Source organism: Macaca nemestrina, chromosome X, assembly GCF_043159975.1.
Source record: "Macaca nemestrina isolate mMacNem1 chromosome X, mMacNem.hap1, whole genome shotgun sequence".
Lineage (NCBI taxonomy): Eukaryota > Metazoa > Chordata > Mammalia > Primates > Cercopithecidae > Macaca > Macaca nemestrina.
In genome coordinates, this window is record NC_092145.1 from 102,832,253 (window position 1) to 102,845,728 (window position 13,476).

The window sequence follows — 13,476 nt, forward strand, 5'->3', positions numbered from 1 at the left end:
TATGTAAAATCACCTCTAATGAACCAAAGACTTAAATATAAAACCTAAAACTGACAAAATCCAGGGGGAAGCCTGGGACATCGGTCAATGATATTTTTTAGTACGACCCCAAAAGCAAAGAAGACAAAAGCAAAATACAAGTGGGACTACATTAAACTAAAAGGCTTCTGCACATAAAAAGAAACAATCAACAAATAAAAAAGACAATCTACATTTGGGATAATATATTTTTAAAGCATATGTATGATAAGAAGTGAATATCCAAAATATATAAGGAACACATACAATTCAATAACAATAAAGTTAACCCAGTGAAAAAATGAACATAGGATCTAAAAAACATTTTCCCAAGGAAGATATAGAAGTAACTCATACCTAAGTTTCTTTGAGTCTGAGTCTTCTGGGCTGCTCTTCTTACTTTGGCCTAAGTAAACTCTAAATAATACTTTAGGCCTCAGTCTCTTCCTTTTAGGTTTACATTTCTGGCCCTGTGAGCAGGATTCAGAGTAACTTCTCCCGACCACCGAGTGTTTCTCTCTGAAAGTGATGCTCAGTATCAGCATAAACACATTGCATTCTCTCCATCTTCAGAAGTCCTATTAAGTGTTTCAAGTGAGTGCTCCTGAATTTAGATCTCCCACTCCGTGATTGAAGGTCTAGGCTTTATTTGGGATATTTTCCAACTCCCTTTTTTCCACCCTCAAGAGTGAAAACTTCTGTCTTTGTCTTTGAACAAAAGATTTGGGTAAGGAGATCTGCAGAGAACTGCCTTTTTCTCCCTCTGTCTCACAGCAGGAGGCTGAGGTCAAAGGATTGGTACTTAGGCAATGTTGGTTTTGTTTCACACAGCATGCTTTTAACATTGCAACTGTTTCCTATTGCTTAAAAATTTAGACTTAGTTTTTTTATTTGTGACTAATTCCTATTAGTTCTTAATTGAAATATGGTGAGTTCTCTTGCCCCAAAGAAAACAGGGTGAGTTCTCTTTTCCCAAAGAAAAGAGGTGATTTGCTCACTCTGATCCATTTGAGTGCTCCAAGTGACTGGAGACTTTGCAGACGTGTCTGAGTCATTACCCATGACGTGACACAGTCTCATAGGGACCTTACCACTGGAAGAACATTTTTAAGGGATGACTCTTCTGTTCCTCCAGATGGGTATGAGGAACTGACCCACAACTCCCCATAATATGAGCACTCTGCTGTCACTTGGCACTTAGAGGCAGTCCAAGACACATATGCAAGTGATTTATGATACTTGGGTAAAACCTAGAGGAGTGACACTCATAAGCAGCACACTTTTTACCCACACATATTCCTGACTTTGGCCACTTTTGAAAAGCTCCTAGATTATAAAAAAAATCAAGCTTCAAAATTCAAGCAGTCTTTTACAAAACAACCACCATTAGAAACACCAGCTAGATTTATGTATGACACTTATGGGACAACTCCTTGTAAATATCTAGAAGAGTGGACTCACCTAACCCAGAATAGTCATAAGCAACAATGACCAGAATTATGATCTTTTGAAATGATTAACAATTTATTTACTTGCACAACTGGAAAAAGATAGTTTGAATAGGAGAGTTACTTCTAATGGCACTTAAAAACTTGTAAAAGAAATCTTGAGAGAAAAAAAATTACATTCAAGGCATAAGTAAAAGGATATTTGAAAGTATTTAAAAATATTTTCAAGACTTTTTTCTTATTGCCTTCAACTGCTCCTTCTCCTTCTATCCTTGTGATCTGAACTCATTCCTTTCTGCTTGCTCCTTTGGCTCCCATATATATCTTAGGCAGATTTTTTTTTCCTTTGGAATTCCACAATGCACACATTTTCTTCTTTTAGAGAGAAGAAAATGCATTTAAATTTGGAATAAAGTAAACAAATGAAAAAACTATAGAATGAGAATAACACTACTGAGATTACAAAAATACAGATCCAACAAATTATTTTCTAAACCAGAGGTAATGAATGGAATTGATGATTTATTGACTGTTTATCAGACAATACCCTTTAAATGCCCCGCACTCCTTTGGAGATGTAAGTCTTTTAATGTATTTGAAATGCTAACATCCAGGGAATTAACTAAGCCGCATTCCATTTGAAATAAGATCTGAAACAAGTTAAAATATGTCAAATGCTCAAAAGACCTGCTTTGGATGTCCTGCAGGATTAAAAACAACAACAGCAGCAACAACAAACGGGCAGATCACTTGAGGTCAGGAGTTTGAGACCAGCCTGGCCAATATGGTGAAACCCCATCTCTATTAAAAACATAAAAGTTAGCCAGGCATTGTGGCGTGCACCTGTAATCCCAGCTACTGGGGAGGCTGAGGCAGGAAAATCGCTTGAACCCGGGAGGCAGAGGTTGCAGTGAGCTGAGATTGTGCTACAGCACTCCAGCCTGGGCGACAGAGTGAGACTCTGTATTAAAACAAACAAACAAACAATAAAAACCTATATTATTTGTAACCCAATCTGTGTAGAGTCAGGTGTTAACTTTTTGTCCATTGTCACTGCCATGTGTATTTGCTGAGCTATTCTTTATTTTTTGGTGCAATTATGTTATCTGTTAATTATAAAGGCTGAGCATGGTGGCACATGCCTGTAATCCTAGCACTTTGGGATGTCAAGGCAGGCAGATCACTTCAAGTCAGGAATTTGAGACCAGCCTGGCCAGTGTGGTGAAACCCTATCTCTACTAAAAATACAAAAATTAGCCAGGCGTGGTGGCGGGCGCCCATGGTCCCAGATGCTCAGGAGGCTGAGGCGGGAGAATTGCTTGGACCTGGGAGGCGGAGGTTACAGTGAGCAGAGATCACACCACTGCACTCCAGTCTGGACAGCAGAGTGAAACTGTCTCAAAAATAAATAAGTAAATAAGGATAAAATGAGATAAGTCTTGCCCTGTTGCCCAGATGGGAGTGCAGTGGCACAATCAAGGCTCACTGAAGCTTCAACCTCCCAGGCTCAAGCGATCCTCCCATCTCAGCCTCTTGGGTGACTGGGACTGTGGGCGCACACCAACACCCCCTGCTAACTTATTTTTTGTGGAGACAGAGGTCTCACTATGTTACCCAGGCTGGGAATTTGTTCTTGAAGAAGCAGGGTAGATGGTGAGAGTATCCTTGTTCATGGCATAGAGGGGACTGGGTTGAGACAGGAATGCTGAGGCACCATCCCTTTCCATTCCTCCCTTAATTCTCATCAGAGTTCCCAAGTGGGACGAGACGGTGTCTTCTGCGCAGCTGGACTTCAACCTGCAGGCTCTTCTGGAACAGCTCAGCCAGGATGAGTTGAGCAAGTTCAAGTCTCTGATCAGGACCGTATCCCTGGGAAATGAGTTACAAAAGATTCCCCCAGACATAGGTAGACAAGGCTGATGGGAAGCAACTGGAAGAAATCCTCACTAGCCATTGCCACAGCTACTGGATGGAGATGGAGACCATCCAGGTCTTTGAAAAAATGCACCAAGCAGATCTGTCTGAGAAAGTAAAGGATGAACTCAGAGAAGCCGCTTTGAAATCAAACCTGCATCATTAGGGAAAACACGGAAAGAAGAGCCAAAACCTGTAGACCTGAAAGAAATGCCGGAACGTTTCGAAGCAGAAGCACTAGAGTTTTTAGAAACAAAGGAAGATGACACCAGCCTGAGAGAAGCTAAACAAGCATTGAAAGGAGAAAAGCCAGGTAAAGAGGATAGGTACAGAAGTATATTGAAAACAAAGTTCCGGGAAATGTGGAAAACCTGGCCTGGAGACAGCAAAGTGGTCCATATTGTGGCTCAGAGATACAAGATGCTGATCCCGTTCAGCAACTCCAGGGTGCTTCCTGCGCCCTGCCCACACACGTGTGCTGCATGGTCCTGCGGGCCTTGGGAAAACCACGCTGGCCAAGAAATTAATGCTGGACTGGACAGAGGACAACCTCAGCCAGAAATTCAGATAGGCTTTCTACCTCACCTGCAAGGAGCTCGTCTGCCTGGGCCCATGCAGTTTTGCAGAGCTGGTCTTCAGGGACTGGCCTGAATTGCAGGATGACATTCCAAACATCCTGGCCCAAGCACAGAAAATCCTGTTCGTGGTCGAAGGCTTTGATGAGCTGGGAGTCCCACCTGGGGCGCTGATCCAGGACATCTGCGGGGACTGGGAGAAGCAGAAGCCGGTGCCGGTCTTCCTGGGGAAGTTGCTGAAGAGGAAGATGTTATCCAAGGCCGCCCTGCTGGTCACCACGTGGCCTGGGAGCCATGAGAGACCTCCGGCTCCTGGTAAGGGTGGAGGGGTTCCTGGAGGAGGACAGGAGGGCATATTTCCTGAGACACTTTAGAGACGAGGACCAAGCCATGCATGCCTTTGAGCTGACGAGAAGAAACGCGGTCCTGTTCCAGCCTGTCTCGGTGCCCACGGTGTGCTGGATCATGTGCACGAGTCTGAAGCTGCAGAGGTAGGAGGGGAAGACCACCCCCCCCAACTCGCCCCACCCGCACGGGGCTGTTCCTGCACTTCCTTGCCGCGGTTCCGCAGTGCACACAGCTCTGCGGCGCGCTGCGGGCGCTGAGCCTCCTGGCTGCTGAGGCCAAATGGGCGCAGATGTCCGTGTTCCGTGGAGAGGACTTGGCAAGGCTCGGGATGCAGGAGTCCGACATCGGCCCGTCCCTGGACAGAGGCATCCTCCGCCAGGACAGAGTCTCTAAAGGCTGCGACTCCTCCATCCACCTCAGCTTCCAGCAGTTTTTCACTGCGCTGTTCTGCACCCTGGAGAAGGAGGAGGAGGAGGACAAGGACGGCCACGCCTGAGACATTGGGGACGTGCAGAAGCTGCTTTCCAGAGAAGAAAGACTCAAGAACCCCGACCTGATCCAAGCAGGACACTTCTTATTCGGCTTCGCCAACGAGAAGAGAGCCAAGGATTTGGAGACCACTTTTGGCTGCCTGATGTCACCGGAGATCAAACAGGAATTACTGTGATGAGACATAAATTGTGAAAAGGATGAACACTCAGCAATGACGAACCTGAAGGAGCTGTTGTGCTGTCTGTACGAGTCTCAGGAGGAGGAGCTGGTGAAGGGGTTGACGGCGCCGTTCAAAGAAATATCCCTGCACTTAAATGCAGTAGACATTATGCTGTTTTCATTCTGCCTCAAGCATTGTCGAAACTTGCAGAAAATGCCACTGCAGGTAATAAAGGCAAAGCTCTCGGAGAATGTCACTGTGTCTGAATCAGATGCTGAAGTTGAGAGATCCCAGGATGATCAACACATGCTTCCTTTCTGGACCGACCTTTGTTCCATATTTGGCTCAAATAAGGATCTGATCGTTGTAGAAATCAATAATAGCTTTCTTAGTGCCTCACTAGTAAGAAACCTGTGTGAACAAATAGCATCTGACACCTGTCGTCTCTGGAGAGTGGTGTTCAAAAACATTTCCCCAGCTGATGCTTATCGGAACCTCTTCCTAGCTCTTTGAGGTCACAAAACTGTAACATATCTGGCCCTTCAAGGCAATGACCAGAATGATGTGCTTCCTGCATTGTGTGAGGTCTTCAGACACTCAAAATGTAACCTGCAATATCTCCGGTTGGTGTCTTGTTCTGCCACCACTAAGCAATGGGCTGAACGCTCCTTGGCCCTTGAAGTCAACCAGTTCCTGACATGTGTAAACCTCTCCCACAATGAGCTCTTGGATGAGGGTGCCAAGTTGCTGTACACAACTTTGAGACACCCAAAATGCTTCCTGCAGAGGCTGTTGTTGGAAAACTGTCACTTTACAGAAGCCAATTGCAAGAACTTTGCTGCTGTTTTGGTTGTCAGCCAGGAGCTGACACACCTGTTCTTGGCCAAGAACCCCCCCTTGGGGATACAGGGGTGACATTTCTGTGTAAGGGCTTGAGTTACCCCGAGTGTAAACTCCAGACCCTGGTGCTGTGGAACTGCAATATAACTGCAATAGCTGCTGTTATCTCGCAGTGGTTCTCCAAGAAAAATCAAGCCTAACGTGCTTGGATCTGGGACTGAATCACATAGGAGTTACTGGAGTGAAGCTCCTATGTGAGGCTTTGAAGAAACCACTGTGTAACTTGAGATGTCTGTGATTGTGGTGGTGTTCTATCCCTCCATTCAGTTGTGAGGACCTCTGCTCTGTGCTCAGCTGCAACCAGAGCCTCGTCACTCTGGACTGAGCCAGAATCCCTTGGAGTCTAGTGGAATCTTTGCTGTTTGAAACCTTAACACATCCAAATTGCACCCTGAAGACACTCAGGTTGAAAATAGATGACTTTAATGATGAACTTGATAAGCTGCTGGAAGAAATAGAAGAAAACAACCCACAACTGCCTGTTGATACTGATAAACATGATCCCTGCTGGGGTGGGGAGGGGGAAGCTTCCTTCTCATTACTTCATTATCTGAATCCACCTAGAGTCATTCATTCTCAATGAAGTCATGGATTTTCCAGGTGTTGATGAACCACCTGTGGCTCCTCCCCTCCCCCACCCCCACTTCTCAGGGATAATGAGTTGATTGCCGGGCTAGATGTTTTAACCATGGTTCTGCCTCTGTTTTACCTAGAATGTGCGCATGTCCTTAACCTTGTTATGTATGAAATATATGTATCATGGGTATATTGAGAGAAATAAAGGTGAGAGCATTCACAAAAAAAAAAAAAAAAAAAAAAAAAAAAAAAAAAAAACTACTCCATCTTTTGGCAAGAATTCCAGACTTTCATTGCCAACACCCAGATTCCATTTCCGGTCAGAAAACCAATCCCATTTGTATAATTTTTGACCTTTTGGGGTACTCATTTGTTATTGATTATTTTCCCTTCCATTGATCCTTTTTGATTTCCTGTCTTTTTTCATCTATGGGGCATATGGAGAGTTTGGACCTTCATACTTGAGTGCTCACTGAGAAGCATAGGTGCTAGAAAATATGACCAGATGGAAATGTGAGTTGTAATCCACTTAGAGCTGGTGAAACTTCCCTTTTTTGAGCTATCTTATCAGTGGTTCTGAGTCTTGTGAAGGCTGCTTTGCACTTCTTTGGAGTGTGAAAGGAAAATAAATTTTGAAGCCCCAAACTCACTAAGCCAAAGGAAAACGTCAAGCAGGGAACTGGGTCATGCAAACATGCCTCCCACTTTTGTTCCTAGATGAGATGGATACAAAGATGAAAAGCTACATACTTCCTTCACATTTTGCCCACAAGGACATTTTTTTGTGAGCCCCAAGATCTTTACTGTAAAGCATTTCTGTTAAAGTTCACCATGGCAATGTAAATTGATAACTTATCTTCACAGGTATAGAGGACATAGGACAGAACTAAAAGTCATCCCTCTACCCACCTAAGACAAACACATATCTGATTGTTTTCTCTGTTCTATTGTCTATGTTATCTTATGTCAAAAGGCAGATTCACTGAGCCAGACAAATATATAAATGACTATTTTCCCATCCTACCTTTTCACATGAAAATTGTGTGTTTCTCAAATATTGCACCCTTTCTCCTTTAAATTTGAAGCCCTCATAATCATCTTGGAAGACAGGCATACACCAGTGTTCCAGGCATACATACTTAACTTTGGCAAATAAACTTCTTAAAATAATGGAGGTTTGCCTCTGTCATTGTCTTTGATTGATGTCTGGTAACCACAGAGGGATCCTGAGTGAAGGTTGCCAAGACCTGAAGCAGCTCTCCTATTGAGGCAGGAGAATAGGGGCTGGAGACAGGGAACCTAAGGACTTCCCAGAACTAAATCAGATGGAAAAACCCCAACTTTCTAAGACCAAGTAAATAACTTTGTAGCTCTACTTCAGCTATGGCAGAAAACATCCGCTTCATTTGCATTGGGTCTACATCAAGTATACAACTTTATAACCTCACTTTATCCTCTTAGTTTGTATAGGGTGTACACCAAGCAAATAACTTTGAAACTTCACTGCAGCCTCTTCATTTACGTAGGGTGTATACCAAGTAACAAATGGGAAACCTCTAGGGGATATTTAAACCCCAGAAAATTCTGTAATTGGGTCCTTGAGCTGCTTGCTCAGGCCACTCCCATCCTGTAAAGTGTTCTTTGGTTTTCAATAAATTTCTTCTTCTGTTTCTTCATTTTTTCCTAGTTTTGTTTGTGCATTTTGTCCAATTCTTTGTTCAAAGCACCAAGAACCTGGACACCCTCCACAGGTAACATATTTTGGTGAGCCAGCCAGGCAGTAAGCCCAAAGTTTGGGATTCATTTTTCTCCTTTTACTTTCTCCTCCATACAGGGGGATCTCTGTCTCTCTTTTCCTTTCCAACTCAGGACCCTTGGTGGGCAGCACCTAAACACAGATGTAACTGCAGGTTTCTGACCAGGGCCACGTTCCTGTGTTGCCTGAAGGCTGAGGAGTGAATGGAGAAGTTGCTCTGCCCAGAAAGGGGAAGGACTCTTTTCTATCTTTTCTGTTTGTGGTTCCTGATCTCTACATGTGGCACAGCTCCTCCGGGTGAACCTGCATCCATTTCAGGTCATTTAAATCCTCGTTTGTTATGCTGAATTCTTCTCTTCCTCTACTTGACTAAGTGTTGCGGGAAGTCAGGGACCCCGAATGGAGGGACCGACTGGAGCCGTGGTGGAGGAACATAAATTGTAAAGATTTCATCTTAATATGGACATTTATCCGTTCTCAAATAATACTTCTATAATTTCTTATGCCTGTCTTTACTTTAATGTCTTAATCCTGTTATCTTCGTAAGCTGAGGATGTGCATCACGTCAGGACCACAGTGATAATTGTGTTAACTGTACAAATTGACTGTAAAACATGTGTGTTTGAACAATATGAAATCAGCGCACCTTGAAAAAGAACAGAATAACAGCGATTTTTATGGAACGGGGAAAGACAACCATAAGGTCTGACTGCCTGCGGGGTCAGGCAAAAAGAGCCATATTTTTCTTCTTGCAGAGAGCCTATAAATGAATGTTCAAGTAGGAAAGATATCACTAAATTCTTTTCCTAGCAAGGAATATTAATATTAATACCCTGGGAAAGGAATGCATTCCTGGGGGGAGATCTATAAACGGCCGCCCTGGGAATGTCTGTCTTGTTCAATTGAGATAAGGGCTAAGATACACCCTGGTTTCCTGCAGAGCCCTCAGGCTTACTAGGGTGGGGAAAAACTCTGCCCTGGTAAATTTGTGGTCAGACCAGTTCTCTGCTCTTGAACCTTGTTTTCTGTTGTTTTAGATGTTTATCAAGACAATACGTGTACCACAGAACATAGACCCTTATCAGTGGTTCTGCTTTTGACCTTTGTCCTGTTCCATAAGAAGCATGTGATCTTTGTTAAACCCTTAGTGGTTCTGTTTTTTTCCCTTTGAAGCATGTGATCTTTGTACCTACTCCCTGTTCTTACAAGCCTTCCCCTTTTGAAACCCTTAATAAAAACCTGCTGGTCTGAGACTCAGGTGGGCATCATGGTCCTACTGATATGTGATGTCATCCCCAGCAGCCCAGCTGTAAAATTCCTCTTTGTACTGTCTCTCTTTATTTCTCAGCTGGCTGACACTTACTGAAAACAGAAAGAACCTATGTTGAAATATTGGGGGATGGTTCCCCCAATAGCTAAGAAAAAAAAAAGAAACCCACTCAGCCTCCAGTTCCTATCATTACAGTTCATGGCTATCACTGTAGTAAAACAGGAAGCATGGGAAAGCATGGCCTTATCAAAGTATAAGGATGCTAAAAGTCAGAGATTATACCCAGGAACCAAAGGAAAGCTCATAGAAAGTAATTGCCTCTGAAGGGAAAACAAAAAATGTGGTACCGGTGCCCACATAAGGTCAGAGATTTCTGACACTTTAAGACTGGACCCCAAAAGGGGATGCCCCTGGGGGATCCAACTCCAGACCTTCACCTCTCCAAAGGGGATGCCCTAGGTAGAGGTTCTGAGGTCCAGTACTAAGCCCTTTCTAAAATTTTCTCTCACAGATCACAATGGCAACTTTGGTGATGCTGTTTGGCACCAATATTGTTTGGAATCTGGAGTTTGCTGTTGAGTGGAAAAGTGGGATGAAGTTGCATGTATCTAGGCTTTTGTGCTGCTCTTCTAAGCAAAGGATTGGCCCCCGTGTTCTTTAGAGTCTGAGGAGGTTTGGCCTTTAAAATTGAAACTGCCGTGAAGACTGCTTTACCCAAAACTTTGGTTCACAGCCTTTATTGGATTATCTATTGGGGCAAACAAAGTAAAAGCAGTGAGTTTGTCTTACTATCTCATGGCTAGAGTTACAAGGTAAAAGCTATTAGATCTTCATTTCTGTGTGCGTATACATGTCTAGATGTGTTTATTTGTGTGTATACTTATTGTTATATATTGTGTCTACCAAATTGGTTTATAAGTAAAAGAGAGCTCATAAATCAAATAAGTCCAAGCAATTTTCAAGTTCATGTGACTTAAGTATAACTTTACTAAATGAACTGGTTTTAAAATTATTGATCATTATTGGTTAAATTAAAATAGAAATGCCTTCAGAAATGACAGCATAAATTTTTTTCTGTATTTTATATTGGTCTTTGCCAGATATTTTGAGGTGTTAGGGTTTAGCATAAAAGTTTATAAAACTATAAATCTAGCCAAAACAAAATGATCTTGGTTTGCATGCCTTCATTTTTTTTTTTGACAAATGAGAGTAATTTAATGTTTTTAGCTAAATCTTCTGAGTTATTGGCAAAAATGCCTATGAATTTAACTTTGAGGCTCTTAGTTAGGTTTAGGTGAGCATCTGATGTTCATTGGCTATTCATAACATGGTTAACAAGAAAGTAACTTTAAATGATAGTGTCTAATATCTCAGTTTACAGAAATAATCTAGATAAACTGTTCAAATTAAAATAATTGAGTATGGTGAATGGGATAAAAGTTTTAGGTAAGCTTTTTCTGTAAATCAAAATCTTAAAATTATTTTTGATGCTCATTTATTATCTGGATAATTTCCAATTAAGAAAGGGCTCTGACATGAGGAACAATGCTTCTAAAATTGTAAAATTGTTCTTATATATAAATGCTCATATCTAATACTTCAGGATTTATTGCTTTTTAGGGTTTCACTAAAGTTTTAGGTTACTAATGATAAGATACCATCTCACACCAGTTAGAATGGCAATCATCAAAAAGTCAGGAAACAACAGGTGCTGGAGAGGATGTGGAGAAATAGGAACACTTTTACACTGTTGGTGGGATTGTAAACTAGTTCAACCATTATGGAAAACAGTATGGCGATTCCTCAAGGATCTAGAACTACAAGTACCATATGACCCAGCCATCCCATTTCTGGGTATATACCCAAAGGATTACAAATCATGCTGCTATAAAGACACATGCACACGTATGTTTATTGCAGCACTATTCACAATAGCAAAGACTTGGAATCAACCCCAATGTCCATCAGTGACAGACTGGATTAAGAAAATGTGGCACATATACACCATGGAATACTATGCAGCCATAAAGAAGGATGAGTTTGTGTCCTTTGTAGGGACATGGATGAAGCTGGAAACCATCATTCTCAGCAAACTATCACAAGAACAGAAAATCAAACACCGCATGTTCTCACTCATAGGTGGGAACTGAACAATGAGATCACTTGGACTTGGGAAGGGGAACATCAGACACCGGGGCCTATCATGGGGAGGGGGGAGGGGGAGGGATTGCATTGGGAGTTATACCTGATGTAAATGACGAGTTGATGGGTGCTGACGAGTTGATGGTTGCAGCACAGCAACATGGCACATGTATACATATGTAACAAACCTGCACGTTATGCACATGTACCTTAGAACTTAAAGTATAATAATAAGAAAAAAAAGAATTCTAGTTAACACATAATTCTGTATGCAAAACGTGCCATAAAGAGTTGTGTTATTAGTGAGAAAAAGAATATTTTTTCTAATTCAGAAATTATCTAAAAGTTTGTTCAAATTACAGATTTGAAAAGGTTATTTATGAAACAATGTAGTAAGGAACCAGTAAGAGAGAAAGATGTGAAAAAAGTTTAGATAATAAAATATTCTTAAAATCTGATATAGTTGGAGAAATTTGGCTAATTAACATTTTCATAGTTGTAGCTTTTAGTCTTGATTAAAGTCAAATAAAAATATTGTAAAGAAATGTATCAGCAGTTTTTTAATATAGTTAAGCATAAAGCCTGATATAATGTGGAGTCAAATATCACATACATACTTGTATTCTTTCACACTGTGTTCACTGCTTTTTTGTTGTTGTTTTGTTTTGTTTTTGTTTTGTTTTGTTTTTGAGATGGAGTCTTGCTCTGTCACCCATGCTGGAGTGCAGTGAAGCAATCTCAGCTCACTGCAAACTCTGCTTCCCAGGTTCACACCATTCTCCTGGCTCAGCCTCCCCAGCAACTGGGACTACAGGCACACGCCACCATGTCTGGCTATTTTTTTTGTATTTTTAGTAGAGATGGGGTTTCACCATGTTAGCCAGGATGGTCTCAATCTCCTGACCTCGTGATCTGCCTGCCAAAGTGCTGGGATTACAGGCGTGAGCCAATGCGCCCAGCCTATGTTCACTGTTTTGCACAGATATTGATAACCCTGGAGTACTTATTGGTCACATGCCTAGAGTGAATTTCTTGATTTCACAGGATGTATGGTGATATTGGTTGACTTAAGAATATTGAATTGTAGGCCGGGCGCGGTGGCTCAAGCCTGTAATCCCAGCACTTTGGGAGGCCGAGACGGGCGGATCACAAGGTCAGGAGATCGAGACCATCCTGGCTAACATGGTGAAACCCCGTCTCTACTAAAAATACAAAAAACTAGCCGGGCGAGGTGGCGGGCGCCTGTAGTCCCAGCTACTCGGGAGGCTGAAGCAGGAGAATGGTGTAAACCCGGGAGGCGGAGCTTGCAGTGAGCTGAGATCCGGCCACTGCACTCCAGCCTGGGCGACAGAGCGAGACTCCGTCTCAAAAAAAAAAAAAAAAAAAAAAAAAGAATATTGAATTGTGTATCAGGAATAAAATACTCATTATGTGGGTTTGAGGATCCTTGGGTAACAGTGTAAGCCCCAGGGTAGATTGAGTAAAAAAAAAAAAAATTAGGATTGGTTTCCTGTTTATTTGTTTTTGCTTCTAACTTTTATTTGTTTGCTGCTTATTCTCCTCTGGGTTTTGCTTGTGTATCCATATATATATAAAACAATGGATTTTTTGTTTTGTTTTGTTTTTTATTTCTAGTGGAAGTCTTCTGTTTGGTTCTGTGAATAGTTATTTTATTTCTTATGCATTTCTAGCAAGTCGCCATTCCTTCCATTTATCTGGAATTCCTAGGCTACCTTTGTCATGCCTGCAGGAATTGGAGCACGTCAGCTTTTTAACCTTAAAGTAACTCGTTAGATACTAGGCTCCCTGATACTTTAAGTGTATTGAGTATATTTTCACAAAGAGAATTTGAGTCATATTTCTCTCTCTGTGCTTAA

General features: G+C 42.0%; 1 pseudogene; it reads left to right on the forward strand.

The window, feature by feature from the left end:
- Positions 1–2,508: 2,508 nt before the first annotated feature.
- On the forward strand, positions 2,509–11,647 carry LOC105463876 (NACHT, LRR and PYD domains-containing protein 2 pseudogene; annotated as a pseudogene).
- Positions 11,648–13,476: the final 1,829 nt, after the last annotated feature.